This window comes from Callorhinchus milii, unplaced genomic scaffold, assembly GCF_018977255.1.
Source record: "Callorhinchus milii isolate IMCB2004 unplaced genomic scaffold, IMCB_Cmil_1.0 Scaffold18, whole genome shotgun sequence".
Lineage (NCBI taxonomy): Eukaryota > Metazoa > Chordata > Chondrichthyes > Chimaeriformes > Callorhinchidae > Callorhinchus > Callorhinchus milii.
Window position 1 is genome coordinate 8,921,532 of NW_024704759.1, and position 22,610 is coordinate 8,944,141.

The 22,610-nt window shown below is 40.1% G+C and overlaps 1 non-coding gene across 1 annotated transcript; it reads left to right on the forward strand.

Annotated features, from left to right (window-relative positions):
- Positions 1-16,357: 16,357 nt before the first annotated feature.
- trnas-cga lies at positions 16,358-16,430 on the forward strand. Its single transcript has one exon. It is a non-coding gene; the product is annotated as a tRNA-Ser (tRNA).
- The last annotated feature ends 6,180 nt before the right edge of the window (positions 16,431-22,610 follow it).

Here is a 22,610-nt window from a genome sequence, read left to right on the forward strand (position 1 = left end):
GCAAGTGCCCACCATCCATTTACAAGCAGGAATTTCCAATACTTCTTAATGCATTGCACCACTGGGGGAAAAAAAGCATCAGTATGGGTACATGCAGTTGATTTCCAAGACTCAACCAACTGACCACAAAACCTTCCCCACAAAAATGGATGAAGGTAAAGTTATCTGGTTGCCGAGCTAGAATGCCCTGGAACGATAACTGAAGAGCACAATGACCTGAACTTGGTGACAATGATAGCATCTGTCTCAATTCCCCATGTAAAGTCAGTCAGCCATTCACTGTGTACAAAATGTCTGCTGCATTTGCCTACAAAACAGGCAATGAATCCTGTGAAGCCCTTTGAGATATCGTCCCAACATGAAAGCCGCTATATCAAATGCAAGGATTACTATTTATCTATGGTGCTCTTTAATGTTTATATATTAATACTATTTCTGATTGAACAACAGTATGAACGCTTTCCCTGTTGAACTGAGAAAAGTGAAAAGGGGAGAAGTATACTTAACAAAGGAATTATGTAAAAAGATTTCACATCAATCTTCCTTGCCATGTAGGCCACTTTCCAATTGGCACTTCGATTTCCATACAACGTATGCAAAGACTGAAATTAATCCCATTACCTCTTTCTGGCAGCACGACTTGTCATTACAAACAATGGACACATTATTCCGATTTCAGATCAATACTTCCCGGACCAGCTAAGAATCTCAACTTTATTTTGGAAAAGAGAAGTTGGGCAAAAGTCTAGCGGAACTCTTTTCTCATAACTTCACACTTGAAGCACAGGGAGGAGAGAAATAAATTATCATTGAACTGAGCACCAGCCATCTATCAAATCTTTAGCTATGTTCATGATAAAGTGCTTCCAAAAATGGCTTAAAGAAAGTGATTGCTTCATCCATTCACAAACCACACCAGTCCCCTCCCCAATGGATGATTTTGCTTCAGAACATAGTGGGAATATAAATCTTGTTTGTTTTCTGTCTCCCTCCCCCACCATATTTTCTGCTCCTCTCCTTGTCTCTCCTCATCTTGCCTCTTCTGAAAGTATTTGACTTCCGTTTTTCCTTCTTCTCTGGGGTGATCTTCCATAGGGGCCAGACACTCTTCGACTGCTCGCTCACAGATCACTTGACAGTGAGAGCCAGATGGTGAATTGACCGCAGGTGGCATTGCACCAGAGCTCAATTTTGTCCAAACACATGGACCTCCTGCATGGAACCCCTGGATAATAATCAACAGCAGGAAACCTGGCCGATATTATCCTACCAATCGCTGAGACAAATGCAACAATCCAACTTCTAACCTGGCTGAGATCAGCAAACTCAGCATAGATGTGAAGATTGAACCTTGGACCTCCTATGTGGCTCAGAGACTCACTGAATAAACTCATTGAGATTTTGGCAACCAACAATTGTTTTCTAAAGAATCTCCTTACTTAAATTTATAGAATATATTTCACGTCCTATTAATGCCCACAAAGCATACAGTCAATTCACTTTACAGTATATTCCGTGGAGCACTTTGAGACGTCTAGAAGACGTGATAAGACGCTATATCAAATGCAAGGATTATAATGTGGTGTCTTGTATCCTAGTGGTTAGACCACTTGCTTCATGGAAAGATTACATTAGTTATTTATCCTTTTGTTGCTTGTGAGAAGTTGGTGACACAAATTAATCTTTCCCTACATAACAGTCACTGTACTTCAAAAGTGACTTGTGTGAAGCACTTATAATAATAATAATCTTTGCATTTGATATAGCCTTTTCACATCAGGACCACATCTCAAAGCGGCTCACAGGATTTTGCAGTAAAGTGCAGTGGCTGTGTATTTGTAGGCAAACACATCAGACAAATTGCGTACATGAATCTTTCACAAACAGCCATGAAGTGAATGACCAATTTTTGAAATGACATCTCAGAACAATATTGTTTTATACATAAAAGCGCACTGGTTCTCTATTATCTACAAATAAACCATCCCTGAATAAGTATCAATCAAGATAAAACCACTTAGTTCGAAAACTAAGAACTTTCTTTTAAAATTGAGTTGCTGCAGCTGCCTTATCTAGTACAGTACTGAAGCCTGCTGACATTAGTCATAAGCAGGAACATAGTATTATTGGCCCATTTGCTGTTAAGTGACTTGATTGATGTAAAAATAGAATCATATAAAGTTTACAGCGCAGAATGAGGCCATCAGCAGACAGAGTGAGTCTCTTAATGCTTGATCCCCCAATAGAGTTACATGCTGTAATCCCATTCCCCCGGTCATGGTACAGATTCTACAATGTCTGTTATTCTGTATGTGGGTTGCCATGGTTAACCAGAAGAGAAGAGCACTGGAGCAGTGCGGTCTGCATTTTTCTACTTTGAAGACAAAAAAAAATGAAGACACGACCCCTTGAAATCTCCTACTTTCAAAAAGGTTCCGGCCTCCTTTGTGTTTTTTTTTAAAAAAAGGAAAAAAGACTGAATCTGCTAAAATTGTTCAATCCTCTTTATTAGGTGCGCGTTTCGATAAATCCCGTCAACATCACTCTGTCATGAAAGGAAAGCACTGGCACAGGATAATATCGTGCCAGGGAGAGAAAAATTAGAATGCACAGCAATGAATCTCGCCTCACGTTGCGATGCTCAACTTGCTTCATGAATCATGCACATCTACCCGCCACTGCTCCTGATGGAGTTAGCTGCACTCCCAACAAATGAATAAAAGACGAGCCTGATTTTGAAACAAAGGAACTATAAAAATATATAATTAATGCAATCAGCCTTTCTTTCCTGTCTTAAGACCACCCATTGCTCATCCCATTGAGTTTCTTTCCAGCTTCCTGCGCTATAAAGTAACCTCAATAAGAACACTCACTTCTGCCACTCTTTGGTGTCTCTCATGCTCGATCTCAGATAGATGTCCAGTTAAATTCACCTACCATAGAATTATAGAAGAGTACAGGATAGTACAGGAGAGATGGGTCTTGAAGGAAAGGGAGGGGGTGAGGCGGAGGGACTGTTAGTCCTACCTCACAAAACGCCAGCAGTACATCTGCACAAATGGCTTCTCCTCCCGCTCTCACCCGGTTACCTGCGGATACCCCAAGGATCCATCCTTGGCCCCCTACTCTTTCTGATCTACATGCTCTCTTTTGGGGATGTCATCCACAGACATGGGGTACATTTCCACATGTATGCGGACGACAACCAACTCTATTTTTCCACCTCTCTTTGCGACTCCCAGTCCCCTGATGTTCTCTCAGCTGCCTGTCAGACCTCAGGGGCTGGATGAGCGCAAACTTCCTTCAGCTGAACGTTGACAAGACGGAAGCCATACTCTTTGGCTCTCGTCAAAGTCTAAAATCTCACGGCTCTCACCTCCTCCACTAACCCGACCTCCCTTAAAACTCTCCGAACCCGTACGCAACCTAGGCATCAGGTTCGACCCCCAATTATGCTTCCTCCCCCACATCCGGTCCCTCACCAGCACCGCTTTCTTCCACCTATGACGCATCGCCCGTCTCCGCCAATATCTCTCTCCGAAAGCCATTGAAACCCTGGTCCATGCCTTTGTCACCTCTTGGCTGGACTATTCTAACGCCCTCCTCGCCGGTCTCCCATCCACTACCATCCATAAAATCCATATCATTCAAAACTCTGCTGCCCGCATTCTCACCCGCACCAAACTCCGCTCCCCGATCACCCCAGTCCTTTGCAGACTGCACTGGCTGCCTATCCCAGAGAGGATCGACTTCAAGATCCTCACCCTTATCTTCAAGTCCCTGCACTCCTCTGCACCCCCCTACCTCTCTGACCTCCTTTCTCCTTAAAACAGTACCCGTTGCCTTCGTTGCTCCGGGTCTGGCCTCCTCCTTGTCCCCCGAGTCCTCCACTCCACCCTCGGTGGCCGTGCCTTCAGCCACTATGCTCTGAGGCTCTGGAACTGCCTTCCTCACTCCCTTTGTCTCGCTCCCTCCCTTCCTATTTTCAGATCTCTGCTGAAGACCTTTGTTTTCGACCACACCTTTGGTCATCTTCCTCCCCCTCCCCCTGCCTCGGGCCCGGGATCCGTTACTGTAAAGCACTCTGAGACGCCGTCCAGCCTGGAGGGCGTTATATAAATCCAAGTTGTTGTTGTTGTTAGAGTTAAAGTTAACTTCTTCATATTGTTCCTTTCAAATGATCAGTTTATTTGGTGCATTTTTATCACACCATCAAGTGGTTAACTCTAGGGCCAATACATCGTGGAAGTATAGAATCATAGAATCATAGAATATTACAGCACAGGAAGCCATTCGGCCCATCGTGCTTGTAACAGCTCTTTGGAAGAGTCACCCAATCAATCCCACTCCCCCACTCTTTCCCTATATCCTTGCAATTTGTTTCCTTTTCAAGTACCTATCCAATTCCCTCTTGAAAGTCGTTATTGAATCTGTTTCCACCCGCCTTTCAGGCAATGTATTCCAGACCGTAACAACCTTAAACAAGTATTTTTGCCTTTAAAAGAAAAACAATTTCCTCTCACTCAAATTGCATGGGAAAACGGTTCACTTTCAGTGAAACACTTTGAACTTCTTTTCAGTCACAACTTTTTTTAAAAAAAGTGGTTCAAATGGATTCAGACTTTGAACACCACTCAATGGTCAATTCGGGAAGGTGCAGTTTCAGACAAATGCAAATAAATAATAATAAATTGGTCACTCAATCCACAACTATTGCTGTGCGCAATTGGCTGCCGCCTTTCACCCACAAAATATACAGTCAATTCACTTTACAGTATATTCTGTGAAGCATTTTGAGACGTCTCGAAGACGTGATAAGGCGCTATTTCAAATGCAAGGATTGTTATCATGATTATTATTATATTATTATAAATCGGTCCTGAAGGCATACCTCTTTATACAACATCTGGCTCCACATTTCTGACTGCCTCCTCTTCTAGTTGATCATTTAGTCTAATCCACAAACATTCTATTCATCAAAGGTGCTTCGGAGGAAGGGGAAAAAATGTAGATACATGTTGTAGATTGTGGGATATGAGATATAGAATTCATAAATTAATCAGATTTGAATTTCACCTGATGTACGTTTCAGGTTTTAAATAATATAAAATGCATTACAACAGTTAAATGGAAGCAGTTTGTTCCAGTCAGTAAAGACGGATAAAGAGGATAATTCATGAACAAGTGCATTAGCATGGTATGTCTAACTTTTTACCCTCTGGCACTGCATTAAATTAGTGATGACAAATAATTAGGTTGAATGTGATGTTGTGTCAGTGTTCACTGGGAGAAGAATGGGGATTCTGGCAATAATGGTAGAGAAATTCTATTGCATTTTCTGCCACTAACACTTTCCTTGGTGGTTTTAGCCCTTTGCTGACCCAAAGAACACTTCCCATTAGGAGAATCACAACTAACCAGCTACCTGCAATACAAATTCTATTCTTTTTATCGTGTTTGCTGCCGAGATCATACAGTTCAGCACTGATAGACAACTACTTTGCACTTTTAACCTTTCTGCGTTGAGGAAGGCACAGAGTTCCAGAGAAGGATTTAATCATTTCCAAAGGAGATGATTTCTCCCACAATTCATATTTCGTGTCAGTAAATATCTATTAGGCTGCAGAAGGTAACTAAACTCTTTCCATCCTCCTCGGCCTCCACCCCCAGCTCGCGTGCCCAGCAGCAGTGTTTGCGATGTCCTCCTGATGTGAAACACCTCATACAAATGTAGATTATATTGCTTCCACTGGTATAATAGTGCTAATGGTAGCCTGATCAGAGCCAAGGGGAGTATTTGCTACAGCCGTAGAAAATGTTAGGCTACATAGACGAAATTGGCCGTTTTCAGTCCTGTACACACCATTTGCTAATATCTAATGCATTCATCCAAGTTGCAAACCAAGTAACAACAACAATAATGATCCTTGCATTTGATATAGTACCTTATTATATTGTAAAGTGGATTGACTTTTCAATAAATTGAAAGTAGACAGTAATACAGTGACATACATTTTATAAGATCTTCTTTTTAGAGATGTTACAGAATAAATATTTACATCTCTAAATTGCAAGTTAACTGTTACGGCTCGGGTGTAGTTGAAGGTTCAATAGTCAGGTTGGTGGGTTTTGAAACAAACAATAACTGAACCAATGATTTCACCACCGCCCAAGACATATACAGCAAAATGCAAAATACTGCAGATGCTGGAAATCTGAAACAGAAGTCACTGGGATCTCTCAGCAGGTCAGGCAGCATCTATGGAGAAAGAAAGGCGAGTCAACGTTTTGGGTCCACAACCCTTCGTCAGAACTGGGGCACATTGGGCGGGAGATGCTTTTAAGGGCTAACAGAGAGGAGGGAGGCAGGGCCAGCAAGACAAAGGAGAAAATGGGGTAGAGGACATGGGATGATGGGTTAAAGAGATGTTAATAATGCAAAACAAAGGTGGGGAGGGGGGGAAATTGCAACAAGATAGGCAGACCAGAGAGAGAAAAGGTGTGTCTGGGACCCAGGCGATGTGGTAATGGTCACAGAAGAGGGGGAATGAGTAGGAGAACTGTTATGGTCTGAAAAACATATACAGCAGTGGGTTTGTGCCAATTAAGCGACATCTGTTCAAATCTAAAAACAAATGGGATGCTGGTGAAAAGGTTAATTGAATTGTCAAATGACTGCGGAGGTGGGCAATGCCTGAGGCAAGTTGATTAAAACGAACATTTAATATAAAATTTTGCATTGCAACTGCAGTGCTTTCAGAGGCAAATGGCTCATTCGTGCTCTGGTGAGAGTGAGACATATTGTGAGGAATCTGTGGCATTATCAGAAGAGGGATAGGAAAGTCACGGAAAAAAGAGCAGTTCATGTATAAATCGTTACTTCATTTACCGAATGAGATGGGTTTCCCTAGGAGTGACCCTCAGAAAGCTAATGGGTCAATTTCACTCACATTAGTCAGTGATTGGCATATTTTAAGTCACCAGTGAATCTGTTTCATAAAGGAAATAGAAATCACACAGAGAGCCCTCTGATGAAACTTGAACCAATTCGTTTATAAATTTTTACAGCTGTGGATGATGTATTAACGCAGCTCAGATATGGCAATTATCTGACAAAATGATAAAGCTACAGTCTATACAGGTATAAACGTGAACAATTTTTCTATGTCATCACTTAAAGACAACTACTAAATCACTCTATTCAGGAATCAGTAGCATTTTCAAACTCTACAACCTGGACTATCTATTTGCTCTAAAAGGCAAAGTAAGGTATTAAGTTAGATTTCAATTTTATAAATGTTCAAGCAATCATATAACCTTGAATAATAGCAATAAATAATCCTTAAATTTGATGTGGCGTCTTATCACATGGAGAACATATCAAAGCACTTCACACGATTTTACTGTAAAGAGTAATGACTGTATTTGTAGGCAGGCAAAAGCCAGCAGAAAATTTGTTCACAGCAATGTTCCACATTTTTAATCCGTCAGGATTGGTAGCCAGGACACCTGAGAAACTCACTTTTCTTTTCAAATTGGGTCTTGAGATCTTTAACTCTTAATTGCACCTCCGGCAATGGAATGCTCCCCAAGCCCACACTGGAGTGTCGGTCTAGACTGTGAGCTCAAAGTCCTGAAGTAGGTTTAAGTCCCACAATTTTCTGACTCAGAGGCCGGACTGCATTCACCTACAAAATCTTTGTCATTATTTAGTCGCCAGCGTTATCAGCAATTTGATCATATCGTGATGCAAATTATAAGTTTACTAATACGTCGTGATTTACATATACTGAAATATTTTAACATTTGAGCTGTGCTGGTTTTATTCTGTTGATGATGGTGAGGCAGATCATAGCAGTCACAATATTATTAGCATTCTTTCATCCAACCACATAATATTTATTCAATCCCCCCACCAAAATATTGGGTCGTTCACTTCATTGCTGTTTGTGGGACATTGCTATATGCAAATTGGCTACTGGGTTCACCTACAAAAATACACACTCAAGTCCTGTGAAAGTCCTATATCAAGAGTAAGGACTTTGATTTACAGATGATTTTTTGCTAGCCTCGTGTTGACTTGGAATATCAGTGATGTATCCCAGGCACAACCAGAGCCTTAGCAGACTTCACACATACACGTGATGGTGTTTTGATCCACTACCGTGTCATACGTACTCTTGGCTTTCAAAATGCAATTTGCTCAAAAGGGATATAAAAATCTTTGATTTATCACCATGTGCCAGAAGGCAAATAGCTTCCTTTCCAATCGCTACCATGTTTTTTTTGTTTGCAGATCAGTTATTCTCAAATGATCAAATAATGACACCACCACCCAACTAAAGTATGTTCAATTGACATGCCCAAGCCACCTTTTACTTTCCCCCTTAACACCTTTTTTCTCCTATAGGTAGTGACTTACTTTTGTCGAGCTATTTGCAATGCTCAGTCAGTTGTGAAAAGAGAAAATGCAATTTCTTACTTTAATATTGGCCTTCACCAAAAATATGGTGGAAAGAAAGCAAGATACAGAAATAAAGAGTTTGCTGTTATGTTCACTCCTCCCTTTGCCCCCATCAGATACTTTCTAGGCTCTTGTCAAAGTAATTTCTTCGGAGGTCATATGATGGCCCTAGGTTGTTGAAACAAATTTTTCTTGACTCAAAGCAAGCAACACAAAGGACAAATGTGTTAACAGACTGGAACAGACACCAAAAGGACGTACACTTAGTGAAATACTCTGCGGGGGGCGGGGTAGGAATAAATGTTTATCACTCAAGTTAGGGCAGATCGTAACATAACTGAACTGTAGCCTTGAAATTATTCCAGAGGAGCACTAAATTTTTTCGCACGGTGTACCTCGACTGTGCGTTCTCAATTTATGGTCATTTCAATAGGAATTCACTTAAAATAATGAAGCTGTTTTAAATTCTTATTGCAATAAATTTGACAAACATTTTTACAACATTTCTGTGAATTCTACAATAGGAAATTGATGGCTCTATGTCTAAATGCGGTTTAGATTAATAAAAAGGATACAAATTGAATTCACGCTTTGATGATTTAAATAGTTACCCCAAAAAAACCTTCAAATTATAAATGGCACATTAATTATGATGTTTGGCATGCTCAAGATGTACAATAAATAATAATAATAATCCTTGCATTTTATACAGCACCTTAATACAGGGCTGAAATGTCTCACAGGGCTTAAAATGTAGGAATAGAGACCCCACACGTCAAAGTGGCACCCAAATCCAGTTACAAAGTACCTGGGAGAGAAATAGGAAGCAGCGAGTTTAAATGGTCAAACTTTGATGCTACAGCTCATTGAAGTGCAACATGCTGCACAGTGCAGAGCGATGAGAGAAAGGTTTGATGCTTTGCTCCATTACATTTGTGTTCTCAAATACAGCACAGTGGGGCAGTGCCAGGCAGAGGTACCCAGCCAGAAAACTGAGCAAAATGTCTTTTACTCAACACTCTGAACAATTGAACTTTGATTCAATTCAGTTCTGATGAAAGCTCACACCTGAAAGCTTAACTGGCCATTCTCTTTCAGTTGCTAATAGACCTGCTGTGAATTTCCAGCACCTTTTCTTTTCATCTCGACCTATGGCTGAAATTTGTGAGCCAAGGGCACAGGTTTTTCCCATCACTGATCACCTTATAAAGATGTAATTCCTTATTTTTGATTAGCCAGCATTGGCCAGACTTAATGAGAGTGAGTCTGGAAATTAATGTGTCTTACATTAGAATACATTAGAATATACAGCACAGAAACAGACTATTCGGCCCAACTCGTCTATGCCGGTGTTTATGCTCCACATGAGCCTCCTCCTGCCCTTCCTCAACTAAGCCTTCTAGCATAACTTTCTATACCTTTCTCCCTCATGTACCTATCTAGCTTTCCCTTAAATACATCTGTGCTATTTGCCTCAACAACTCCTTGTGGTAGTATGTTCCACATTCCCACTACTCTCTGTGTGAAAAAAAATCTTCTAACTTCCCTATTTGATCTATTTGTGACTATTTTATATCGATGGCCCCTGGTTTTGGTCTCCCCCACAAGAGGAAACATCTTCCCTATGTCTAACCTATCAAAACCTTTCATCATTTTAAAGATCTCTATCAGGTCACCCCTTACCCTCCTCTTTTCAAGAGAAGAGTCCAAGCATGTTCAGTCTTTCCTGATAGGTATAACCTCTCAGTTCTGGGATCATCTTTGTGCATCTCCTTTACACCCTCTCCAGGGCCTCTACATCCCTTCTGTAATGTGGACATCAGAGCTGCACACAGTATTCTAAGTGTAGTCTAACCAAGGTTCTATAGAAGTAAACCATAACTTCCCTGGTTTTCATTTCTACCCCTCTAGAAGTGAACCCCAATACCTGGTTTGCTTTTTTTATGGCCTTATTTAACCTGTGTTGCTATTTTAGTGAATTGTGTTTATGTACCTCCAGATCCTTTTGCTCCTCTACCCTATTTAGGTTTTTATTTTCCAGGATCTCCTGATAGCCTGTGTTAATCTAATCAAGTGGTAATTATCTGTATTCATGGCTCGTGTGAAGAAATCATTTATCACAGCTGCCTTTTCCCAGTCCCTTCCAATAATTCTACAAAACTGATCTCTTAAAGAGAGATTCTGGCGTCCTGGCCAACAATCCCTCCCTTTCTCCATAGATGCTGCCTGACCTGCTGAACGTTCCAATCCCTCAGATAAAATGGATTATGCATTTCGTGGCTGTTTGTGGGACACTGCTATGCACAAATGGGCTGCAATGTTCACCAACAAGTACCCTGTCACTACAACTCAAAGTAACATCCTTGAATTTGGTCACTCAATCCACGACTGTTTGTGGGACACTGCTGTACGTAATTGGCTGCCACGTTTCGCCTCACAAAATATGTAGTCAATTCACTTTACAGTATGTTCTGTGAAGCGCTTTGAGACGTCTCAATAAGGATTCACTGTAAAGTCTAGTGACAGTTTATTTGTAGGCAATCGTGGCAGTCAATTTGCACCCAGCAGTATTCCGCAGACAGGAAGTGAATGACCATTTTTGTCTGGCGGATTGTTGGTCAAGACAGATGTGTTGTGAATGAAGATGCTGTTAAATGAATCAACAAAATCACCTCACTTGACTGATGCAGGATCTCCTGATAGCCCGTGTTAATCAAATCAAGTGGTAATTATCACTTCCAGGTATTTCAATTTACCAGAAGCCACAGCAAAAGTGCTTACTGGGTTAAACCAATCCATTTTCAGAGTGTACCACAGATAAGTGTTTATCTGGTTACAAAATATAAAATTGACTAAGGTATTAGTGCCTGTGGCTGTGCTGACACACTGTGGTGCCTTGAGAAATGTTTTGTTCACTTCAATTCCTCATTGAAAAAAATTAAAGGCAAATGTATTACATCTCTAGAATGATCTCGCCTTGAAACACCACACTTTACAAAGGGCCTGTGCATCCAAAACACAGCACAAAATGCATGAACTACAGCTACTACAACCCTAATTTCCTCCCTCTATCCTTCCGTTTTACCCCCTCCCCCATCTATCTTTCAATACCATCTAAATATCTACCTATTGGACTCCGCCTTTAGTCATCCCCCCCTTTTCGTCTCCCTTACTTATGGTTTAACCCCATCATTGTGAAGGACTTCAAGACATTATTCAATGTATAGGATGTTGTACAACTGCAAGTTATCATTGTTTGTTGAAATGATCCTTCAGGAAACAAAAGCAGCAAATTGGAAGAGAGAAACAAATACTGTATTAAAATACCCACTCAAATTGGTTTCGATCTGTATGAACAATACATCATTAGGTTTCAAAATGCTGAACATAAGAACTTAACCTCTGATAAATGTTCATATATTACAAAACTAACAGCTTTCTGGGCAGCTGCTTGTACTGACTGATGAAACCCATATTTTATTCTGCTCTCAAATCTCCAGTTTATTCTCAGAGTTATTCATCTTCCTTATGTGTGTAGTGACAGCCAGCCCCAGTGCCTAATGTGAATGCACGTGTGTGTGTGTGTATATATATATATAAATTAATTGCCATGCTTCCGAAACAAATATTATGGAGAGCTTTTCTGTTACATTACAGATCATCGCTAAAACTATGAGACAGATGCATGACCCAAATCTTTTACAGATAATTATCCAGTTAATGAGGTAATGTATGCTTAATATAGCGATACATACATACATTGCTGTGTTTGTTGTACTTTTGGTGTGAATGTTCACTGTTTAATATAATAATAATCCTTGTTTTTGATATAGCGCTTTTCACGTCTTCTAATCGTCTCAAAGCGCTTCACAGAATATACTGTTAATTGAATTGACTGTATATTTGTGGGTGATATGCGGCAACCAATTGCGCACAGCAGTGTCCCTCAAACAGTCATGGTTTGAGTGACAAAATTATTGTTTTTTTTAAAGGATTATTGTCCTCGGAAAAACAATCTGCCAATCGACTAACAACAGGGTTCCTACTTACTGATAGGTAAACAGCGGTGTGTGGAGCAAGGAAACTTGCCCAACAAATTTGTCCCCAAGTTTACAACTTGGTTTCAACTAAACAAGGTTCCAATAACCCAGGCACCTAACAGACTTAATTAAGTCACTTTGTAGTAATTCATTATAAAGGAACTGGAAAATATTAAGCTCAAAATATCTCACAGTTATAATGATGATCAACCTAACTGTTACGAGCGTAGCTTTGAAGCAGAAAGGAACCAAAGGGAGGAGAATTGGAGGGATGGATTTTCTGAGATCAATCAATGCAATAGAAAGCTAGCGGCTAAAGCTACAACAGGATGGATGGATTGTAAGTAGACATGATGGCCCTGAGAACAGGAATCATTCCGATAACTACCAATGCTTCAGTGTACCTGAAGGCATGAAAGTGAAGATGCATGTCACCACGTTGAACACCAGGTTATAGGATTCCTCAAAGTGCTCCAAGATGTGAAGTTAGGTATTGAAAGAATGCATCACACACTCTAGTACCTCAGCCATTGAATCCTAATAGACCGAGGAAATGACATTACAAATGGTCATTTCCAAAAGAAAATAGCTTGCTCCATAAGGCCATGGAAAGGTAAACTACGTCTTGCAAAGAGACTGATACTCTTCTACTCAGACCCTGTCCTTGGAACTGATAGAGCACTCCATCATAGCAAACAGTAAGATATGGTAGAGTACATGCCGTATGCAGCCAAGGTTAGGGTTCAATATATATTGGGATGACAGCATAAGGGCTCATAGCTTGATAGATCTGCAAGGTCCTGGAGATCTGTTAAATTATGTACTTGTGGTAAGAGTCTCAAAGTAACTGGATCCCTTTCGCACTTTAAGGCAGCACTGACGAATAGTTCATCCAGATTTGCCAAAGACAAAGCACATGTGCCACTTACAAAACTAAATAGTAATAAAAATCCTTATATTCGAAATAATGCTTTCCACATTGGGAGGACATCTCAAAGCACTTCACAGGATAAACCATAAAGTGTAGCGACTGTGTGTTTTGCTGACGAACAAGAGCAATCCATTTACAGCTCCTGATTTTATCAGGCACCAAATCCTGTAACTTTTTAACAACAATACTATCTGTTCAAGGGTTTAAAATTAACACTTTTTCCCAGATTCACTCTGAATTCATTGACTGCATCTCTGTGCAGGGAGCAATAGATGGAACAATTTTAATTCAGATCCATTCTTAAAACTGCTTTAAATAATATTACTATTGCAATAATAGTAATTACTTTTTGAGTCACATCAAAAAACCCAGGATATCTTTGTTGTGAACAATGTATTAAAACTACCACTCATTATACCAATGTACAGTTACATCCAGCCATATGTATTTTTTTGGTCAGCCAGGAATCTGACACATGCGAAAAGAGTATCCAAACCAAGCTGTTAATTCCATGAATCCCACCAACACATGGAAATTCCAAAGGTAGATTGTTGGAATGGAATGGGCATGCTCTCCCTGAATGGATACATCCTGCTTACTTAATTCGGGAAAACATTAGGCACAGGTTGGCAAGAGCCTGGGACCCCAGAGTGTGCATTGGGGTACTGCTGGAGTCTTACCAGCTAATGTGTACAAGGCCTATTGCACAGATAACTATCCAGTTCTATCATCATATCTCCAAATATAGCTACAGTGAACAACCTGTCAATATACTGTGGTTACGATATGAAATAGCAGAGTATTGCTGTCTTATTAATAGATACCACCAACGCACTCAATAAATATTGTAACACATCTTATTTTAAGATGTGTTAAACACACACAGGGTAAGAAAGTCATTGCTGCATGTAAAACAATCCTGTGTTGGAATACTTGAATCCAATATCTAACTTCAATTATTCATATTTTATTGAACACATGAGATTTGATGATATACCAATGTAAGATTTTCAATGGGATTGAGGAGCGATCTCGGATCAAGATGTGCGGATACGCCAAGGCAGCAGAATAAGAAGTTCACCATTGTCAAGGGAAATTTAGTGACAGACACCAGGAAGCATTTATTTTCCTTAAGCATGTATGCTCCAATGAACAATTGGAGCAAGTTCCCAGGAAGGTTGGTTGAGGCAAAGATACTGGACGATTTTCTTAAAGTATGAGAAACCTTTTTTTTCCAGTCAGTCAGATGACTGACACATATAGAAACCCAACACCATGCTTAAGAACATCTAAACAGACAGATAAGGCATTATATCAAATACAAGAATTATAATTTTTTTTGTCATTTGTTTGATCCAGCCACAAGAGCAATTTGTTTTTTTTATTGAACATGATAGTTTGAGAAGTCTAAAATGGTTTATATTTATATAATTATTTACATTTGTCAATCAGGAAGAGTGCATCAAATAGCTGGTTATTAGTATTTTGAGAATCACAAATCCTCAAAATCGCAGCCAACATGCACGTTCTACGATACAGCGTTGCCTCAACACTGTATAGAAGTGTCAGCCTGGACTGAATTCAATATCTGTCTTGGGGCTCAAATCCCCCAGTTTGGTAATGGGATGGGATTTCAGCCATTATAGATTAACTGGTAGTTCCCTCTGTGAAAGATTGCCAATTGATCACTCACCTGAACGCAGGTTTATGACAGCCCATGTCAACAGAATGGGATGAAGCCTCTCTCATTTTGCAAACAACTGTTAAAAATCATTGCATCTGCGAGCGAATTGCAGCACATTAACCAAAAGGTCACTGAGATGATCCTAATTAATGCATCTCAAGTTTACAGTAACACTCTGGTATCACATGCACAGAGACGCAACCTGCTGCATTTTTCTGCACTTGCTATTCAGTTCACACTGACTTCACACAGTATTATAGTGCGCCAGGCATTTAATCCTATCTAGTAATCTATCATTTCAACTGAGTAAGAAAGTGTTGTGTCACGTTAATGAATTGCTGCCGTATCCATGTTTGCATTTCTGAAGACATAAAGGAAGTACTATCAATGGGCATGTGGTTTGATTAATTTCCTTAGAAGGAAAATCCTGTCCTGATGATTAAACACTTAGAAATCCTTTTACAAAAATCGAATCCTCCCGGCTTCACAATGTTTCTTTGCAGAAAATAGTGTAGACACAACATCAGTAACAGACTTCCAATTTTAGCTTTGTGAAATTATTATCCTCCTCTCCTTAAAAACGGAATTGTCGGGATTAAATTTGCCAACATGAGTGAAGTGAAACCTATTTATTATTCCAGCCAGATTTGTTCTCAGGCTTCGACTGTATTGTTGTCACAGACCACACACTGATAATTCTTTTTTTTCCTTATACAACAAACAATATAGGCATCATCTTTGCAGCAGATAACAATATGTGTGGCATATTTTGGAAATATATCACCCGTTTGCCGGGAATGTGGATATCAATAAAACTGTGATTCAGCAAAATTTGAAGTCAAACAGCAACCACAGTACACCAGTGATTTTTACATAAGTATCAATCATAAGGAAGATCTCAATCATCCCATGAGAACTTTGAATGCTTACCTGAACAGGCAGATGGGAACGTTGGTTATCATCTCATTCAACGATGCAGCCTTGACTGAATTTAATATCGGGCTTGGGACTTGAATCCACAACTGCTGACTTAGAGGTGAGAGTCTTGGGGCACTCCTCAGTGATACCGGTGCTGAGGTACAAACCGTGATGAACAATTGGTTCAAGAACGCTAAGAAAGTGCTTCAAGAAAGTAGATTTGTCAGTGTAACACAAGATTATATTAAACATCATGCTTTAGGGAGAATTTCCACCTGGGTTGAGACTTGCATAAACTCTCTTTATGTAGTATTTCATGGAGTCCTGTAGCTCAGTGGTTAGAAGCACTCACCTCGAAAGTGAGAGACCTGGGTTCGATTCCGAGCAGGACGAGATGTTGGGCAACTTTCCTTGCTCCACACGTCTTTGTTTGTCTAGCAGTAAGTCGGAACTCAGTTGTTAGTCGATTGGCGGATTGCTTTTCCGGAGATAATAATCCTTCGAAAAAAAACAATAATAATTTGGTCACTCAATCCACGACTGTTTGTGGGACACTGCTGTGCGCAATTGGCTGCCATGTTTCGCCGTGTTAATTATTTCAGAGTAAAGGCTGAGTACAACAATTTGCAGAATTTGGTAAATTGTTGCACTCAGACTTGACTTTGAAATCAGGTTTCTGTTGTTTCTTAACAGAACTCGCAGAAAACCAGATTCACAATTAATTATAAGAATAATAATCTTTGCATTTGGTACAGCGCCTTTCACATTGTCGCGACGTCTCAAAGCGCTTCACAGGCTAGACTGTAAAGTGCATTGACTGTGTTGTGAGTGGACCAAAATTAACCATTTGCCAAATTCTGGTCACTCTAGTGCTGCCAAATGGCCTTTTCAGCCCCATAAATTTCTATGATTACATGAAAAGGGTAAATCTTGAACCAGGAGGAATTTCTCCCCCACTCATTGCTTGCATCACAACTATTTTTTGGTCAGCCAGGTGTCATGCACATGTAGAAATCCATCACCATGCGTCGGAGTATGCAAAACAAAACTGAGAATGCCACGTATCCCAACTACGATTCCCAACAACGGCATTCACACAGCAAAGCTACCTCATTCTCCAAATTTGCATCCTCATTCTTCCGTTTAAAGGCAGCATAACATCACATCAACTTTTTTAAAAATAAAAACGTAGTATTTAATTCTCTGAACAACTGTGCCTTAAAAATGCCTAATGTTTATTATTGAAACAACAAAAAACATTGTCACGCATCAAAGCAGCCCAGTGATGCACCCTTCTAAAAGACAAAATAATTACATGAATATTTCTCAAGACTATCCCACTGCAGAAACTTACATGAACTCAGACGTTTAATTCAACTCAAGTCAGCTCTATTTAACACAATGAAATATTCGGCAACAGAGGATCATCCTTTTTTGTTCTCATTTATTAAAGACCACATTTATCTTTTTTAAAAAAATACGCTCCAGATAAATCTTTCCTAAATTTCCTCCAGCATCAGAAATGGGTACGTGTGTTGCGCTACATGTGGAACCTATCTATTATTTGTTGGGGGAGAAGAAAAGCAAAAATGTGATTCAAAAGCTGGTAATAGAAAAGAAAACGAGATAATGGTTTTCATAATAGCAACAGCCAGTCAAAAAAGCTTCAAATACTATAGCTGTCACTTTGTATCTAGTGCGATTAGATTGCTTTCCAGGGTTCATCTTATAAATTCCCACAGCAACTCCAGATAATAAAATAGCTCAAATACAAGTCTAGCATGTACTTAAAATGTCTTTCATATATCTTAACTAGTCATTAATGTTTGAATTCGTTTGGAATGCATTAACCTTCAAGGTATATTAGATAAATCATGGAGATCGCTCACGGAGTTTTGTCTCTTATTGTTCTCAGTCAATGTCTGTGTGTCAGGTCTCCGGTGTTGAATAATGCAAGCGAGTACAAAGCGATTTCACACATCATCAGAACATGGTGTAATTTTTATTGCAGGACTCTTGATCCTGAATGATTTTTACAGGGGTTGTTATTTTTCATTCTGTACAGCCCATTGCATGCGCGTCTGTGTGTATGTGAATTTTCAAAGTCATTATTTCTAAAGAAATAAAACGATTAAGTTTGTAGCTCTTGTCTCAACCTCTGGCTTTTCATTGGAATTGTTCGAAAGTCGGATCTCTGCCTGGTGTGCGAGGTTCGGCTCTTGCACCGGTGCGTGTGCTGGTTTGCGTGTTACGTTTAACACGTGTTGAAAGTGTGTTATCGACTGGATCAATGGATGTGTGCGTCATAGTCCAGGCTAATGCTCCAGTGTCATGCTGGGGGAGCGCAGCATTGAGAGAGCAGCCGTCCTTGGGCCGAGAAATTAAACCGAGGTCCCACCTTCCTGTTTAGAGGGATTTAAAAGATCGTGCAACACTATTTGAAAAGAGAAGGGAGGTCCTCCAGGTGTCCTGGCCAACAATTCTCCCCAGGTAAGATTGATCTTCACTTCAGTTTGCTGGACATTTCCTATGTTTAAATTGGGTGCCACGTTTGCCTACAAATACAGTCACTACACATCACAGTAAATCCTGCAAAGCGCTTTGAGACATCCTCCTGACTAAAAAAAACCACAATATGAGGTGCAAGCATTGCTCGATTTTAAATACATTGGTAATTCTATCTCAACATTACACTGATCAGTCTCACATTATTAGGAAACTTATTAAGAAGTGATTAGTTTACGCCAAGGTTGGTGTGTTGAAGGCAAAGTGTTAGCTGTTAGCTCCCACATGGGTGTGCTGGATATGCAAGACCATGTGTTATAAGCAACACTTCCAATGTTGGCAAATTTACAAAGCAAAGAAACAGATGCACCAATAGATGCCAACATCAACTGCACTGGGTTCCTGACATAGCCGCGGCAAGGAAAAATCTTTGGCACATGGTTGAAAATAATGTAAAATAATAACCCTCACAGTCAATTCACTTTACAATATATTCTAAGAAACGCTTTGAGACATCTTGAAGTCTTGATAAGGCGCTGTATCAAATACCAGGATTATTATTTTTATTATTATTTCACACAATACCTTGCTCATCAGGAGAACATCTCAAAGCTTCATAGTTTGTAAAGTGACAGTAATTTCCAGATCAAATTAGATTTGTTTTTAAACATTGCATTTATTTTGCCTTTCCGCAAATACGCAAAAGATTAAATTGAAAACAAACCAATGCAACTATGGAATCAGAGAAATTGACAGCGCAGAAGGAAGCCATTTGGTCCATCGAGTCTGGACTGTCTCTCAAAGCAAGGAGTTCATTCAATCCCTGCCCTGCCTTATCCCCATCCTTGACGACAAAACAAGTTATATTATTCACCCAACTCCCGGTGCACAAGATTTCTAAGCAAACAGACCAACACCTCCGAAAAGATATGAACAGCTGTCTCTTAGGAATAAAGTGCATATTTGTTTGATCATCTCAATATTAACCCAGAAGCTTTTTTTTAATGTAAATAACATTTTTAATTATTTTTCAAAATAAAATTGGTCATTCACTCCACAGCTGGTTGTGAAACATTGCTGTATACAAATTGGCTGCCAAGGTTTGGCCTACAAAATCCACAATTGCTCTATCTTATGGAATATCCTGCAAAGTGCTTTGAGACATCCTCCCGATTCATGGGGTAAATTAAAAGAACATCCATCACATTGATTTGATGAACTATTCATAGCCCTTTTTGATAGGAACCAGTAAAATGTGTTTTAATTGCATCATTGAATATTGCAAACATTATAATTGTAATGAACTCTCTCGAAGTCCTGTCAGAAGCATTGGGCAGCAGAGCAAGAAAATGGCTTTGCTGTTTCAAGCAGCGTGAAAACCTTCATACAGCTTCTCATTGCTATTACAGGTGAAATAAGACTATTTCTTTGTTGTTATCACAGATACAGAACTCTTCCTAACACACATTCTGACACTTTCTGCAGCTCAAAACCCTTGAGAACCAATGGCTTTTCCTTTACAGCCCAGATCCAGTTCCTTTCCATGACCTCTCCACATTCGTTACTATGTTATTTGGATTTTAAATTCCAAAGTAGAAAGTTCTGTTACCCAACTATAATTTCTGTCTTTCTCAGGTACCAACAACCACAAGCTTTTCAACACATGAATGCCAGTGTTCGAAAATAAAAGTGCACCGCAAATAGTAATGACATTGTAAAAGGAGTAATGTGATTTGAGAAGTGAATAATATGTTTAATGAGATTCCAAGGTTCAAAAGGTTGATACAGTCCTGTCCACAATGTCTCGCAGAACGTGTACAAGCTCGAAAATTCCTGTTGAGTCAAGTGCCATATCCTGAGAGCTGATTTGACCTTGTAAACATAGTGAGTAGAGTAAAACGCTTGAATTTTTTTTACAAAAATAAGTCTGTTTATTAACAAAACTAATTGTAAGATAGCATTGCACATCTTAGCTGATCATGTTGCTAAAGTATCCTATATCAATATTAATATTTAAAATATCCCTTCAAAAAAATTGAATATATAAAAATAATAATAATTTAGTCACTCAATCCACGATGTTTGTGGGACACTGCTGTGCGTGATTTGCTGCCGCATTTCACCCACAATATATACAGTCAATCCATTTTACAGTCTATTTTGTGAAGCACTTTGAGACATCTCAAAGACATGATAAGACACTATATTGAATGCAAGGATTATTATATTATTGTAATGCAGACTTAATGTTACATTGTACTCTCTGTACTACAATTAGTTAGCAAGTTGACTTACTTTTGTTTTATATTCACCTTGTCAGCACTTATATGTATTATCTTAAGTCTCCCGTTACTAACGGAGAAAATGAGCAGAATTGTCAAGCTGTTGCCTCTATTCATCTTTATTAACCTGCAGACACCAGACCTGCTGAAAGGAATCAGGAGTTGTTAATTAATGGGACGTTAAAGCAAAGCAAATACCATTTACATGTTAAGCATAATCTGCTCAAATCAGTGTGAGAATTATTCGAATCTTCGTGTTGTCGCTTCTTTAAATTGAATGTATTCCGATTCACATTGGCATCAGAATATCACAATTGAGTCAATGCCCTGTGATGGGCTCAGTAGCCCAGGGTCCTTCTGACATGAAAGGTTCTATATAAGTGTAAATTGCATTGTATTGTACCAGCTTATCGACAGAACTTGGAGGGCAGACTGTGCTCCTGCTGTGTAAGGCATCCAAATGTAATAACCAAATGTAAGGATCATCATTTTTCTTCCCACTAAGCTTCTGTTAACCCTGCAAGTCAAAGCCCTAAGGTGGACAATGAGCAGGAAGCTTGCCAGACAGTGCTCCCAATGGCAAGCTCTGCATTTTTAACTGATTAAGCTCCAGCAGTTACCCCAATGAACACTCTGGGGTCCCCAAGACTTGGCTCATGCCAACCTGTGCCTAATGCTCTGAAGTTAGGTGAGCGAGCAGCATGCATTCCTCCAGGAAGGGTGTGCGTATTCCGTTCCAGAAAATTTTCTTGTGTAGGTGGCATACGCGTGCTGGTCTGTTTTGGGTATTCTTAAGCCCAGTGACAGGACAGACACCCGGCTGAGCAAAAAATAAAAGAATGATTCACATTAAAGTGTCATCAGCCAGCAATGGAGAATGCACCAAAGTGCATTTCGTTGTAAATTCAAGGACAAAACTAGATTTCTAATGCACACACACTGACCTTCCCCATTTCTGTGGGTGTAATTTCGCTCGCAATGTTGTGCCTGAGTGATGCATCGACACCCGTCATAACAGGCCCCTCCGAGGATGAAAGTCAGTGAAGCACTCAAATGATTGAAGGGAAAAGTCAAGTTCCATATTTTGAAAGAAATTACTTTGGTAATAGTCAATAGCAAATGGGCAAAACTGAGCTGTGGACTTATGCCGACTGTCGTTTGCATGGCCACACTCCACCAACTGTCATTGACAAAGATTGACTGGGAATCCTACTCTTCAGCTAAATACTTGGACACTAAGGGAGTTCTGCTTTGCTTCGTTCTATGTGCGCCCGGCAGTAAATTTGCTGATATTTCCTCCAGTCACAAAATGACACCCCCTTTCGCTCTCTCACACTCTCAACAACAACATTACATTTGTATAGCGTCCTTCACATCAGGAGGACCTCCCAAGGTGCTGGACATTCAGTGTTTCGGACCCGAGCTGGGAGTTGGGATCGGGGAGGGTGGAGGCAGGAGAGGAGGGTGATCGAAACATGTTCTAAGAGGAAGGTCTTGAGTTGGGTCTTGAAGGAAGCAAGGGAGGGGGTGAGGCAGAGGCCTGTGGAATGGAGTTCAAGAGGGAGGAGCAGAGTGGCTGAAGGTCCGCCTGCCAATGGCGGCGGACGTAAAGCAGCCCGGCACCCGCTGAGTGGAGGGAGCGGGCAGGATGGTAGGTGGTTAGGAGGTCGCAGAGGTAAGGGGGAGCGAGGCCATGGAGGACTTTGAAGGTGAGGACTGGGATCTTGAACTGTATCCTCTGCATGATGGGAAGCCAGTGGAGTTGGGTGAGGATGGAGGTGACAGG